At 63.2% G+C, this 1,455-nt stretch overlaps 1 protein-coding gene across 1 annotated transcript in view; it reads left to right on the top strand.

Annotated features, from left to right (window-relative positions):
- The first annotated feature begins 175 nt into the window (after nt 1–175).
- SREBF1 (sterol regulatory element binding transcription factor 1) overlaps nt 176–1,455 on the top strand; it is a 14,071-nt gene continuing 12,791 nt past the window's right edge. The window contains exon 1 of the mRNA XM_015570618.1: nt 176–200. The gene's annotated coding sequence lies outside the window, so the exon portion shown is untranslated. The remainder of the gene's footprint in view (nt 201–1,455) is intronic.

Raw genomic sequence — 1,455 nt, 5'->3', positions numbered from 1 at the left:
CGGGGCTCCGGGCTGGGCGCCTGGGTCTGTGCCCAGATTCTCCACGTGGCAGCCGTGGGACCTGGCACGCGGCTGCCCTCTGAGTCTTAGTTTCCTCATCATCCACAGGGCCCACTGCATCCAGGAGAAGCCAGCGCCCGCTCGCATCCCTGGGCAGCCCGTGCCCTGAGGACTGAGCCGCTGACCTGAGTCCTGGGGTGGTGAGGCAGTGCTGGTGGGAGCCCAGGGCAGCCCCACTCCCTGGAGTATCGGGGAGCGCCCACCCGGCCCTGCACCCTCCGTCCAGGAGGCAGAGGTGACCGCTGGGGCCCGAGCTGCCTCAGGTCTCCGCATGAGAGGCTGCTTTATGCTGTTGCGCATGTGTCACGCTGTGCCACCTCGCGATCTGGGCTGCACGGGACAGTGCCCTGGAGGATTGGCGACCTTGCAGGTGATGGGCAGCTGGGGTTGGAATCCCTGGCCCTTCACACTCTACCCTGCCTCAGTTTCTGCCTGTGCGCCTCACCCCTGCACCCGCCTTCCTCCAAGGACTGCAAACTGTCCATCTCCCCCGACGAGGGAAGGCCTTCGGGCGGCGTCCCTGTATCTTCAGTGCCTGGCACGGGCCTGACACACAGCAGACACAGTGATGGACAGTAGTTGTTACCAGATACAGATCTGGGCTTCCTGAACCAGGCCACGTCACAGAGGTGGTGAGCCTCCTGTCCTGGGAGGCATGTAAGCAGAGTTTGGGATTCGAGGCCTCATGCCGGTTGGATGGGCTGTAGGCTTCTGTGATGGTCATAGCTGGGCTCCTGCAAGTTTATGGTCTGGGGCCTCCCAGGGTTCCTATTGTGGCCTCACAGAGTAAACAGGCCAGAGAAGAAAAGGCTGACCACATCTGCCTTCAGAGGGAGGCTTGAAGGCAGAGCCAGGGAGGGAGGGGTTTCAGGTTTCCTGTTGGGTCCTGATAGAATCGGGGCAGAAGAGGAGGAAGGAGAGGAAAAAGGAGGGATTCAGGCTGGAGGAGGAGACAGGGAAGGTGAGAAATGTGGGGTGGGGGGTCCTGAGGCCGAGTCTGCACCTCCTTCTCTTCCCCTAAGTTCTGAGGGTGCGCGCAGGCGCCTCTGTGCCTTTGAGCCTGCCTTCCTGCAGGAGGCCCAGTGCTGCACAGTTTGCAGCCTCCTGGGCGCACTGTCCTGGCTCCCAGAGGCGGGGCCAGGTGAGGCGGGAGAGGAACGAGAGGAACGGCCTTAAACTGTGCACCCTGCTGCCTCTCCGGCCTCGCCCTGAACTCTCCAAATGGATATGGGTTTCCAGCTTGACCATTCCCGGCTCCCGGCTCACCGTCTGCCAGGGCCAGACCACCCCTGCAGCCTTTGTGGGTGGCGGTGCTTCCCACACTTGCTCTGAGTCTCCTCTGGAGACCAGGGGAGGGGCGGGGCGACCTGCCCAGGGTCACACGGCAGGTGAGGG

The sequence above is a fragment of the Myotis davidii genome, unplaced genomic scaffold (assembly GCF_000327345.1).
Source record: "Myotis davidii unplaced genomic scaffold, ASM32734v1 scaffold207, whole genome shotgun sequence".
NCBI classification, from domain to species: domain Eukaryota; kingdom Metazoa; phylum Chordata; class Mammalia; order Chiroptera; family Vespertilionidae; genus Myotis; species Myotis davidii.
Note: the sequence above shows the minus strand (reverse complement) of the source record. Positions and strands in the feature narration are given on the sequence as shown.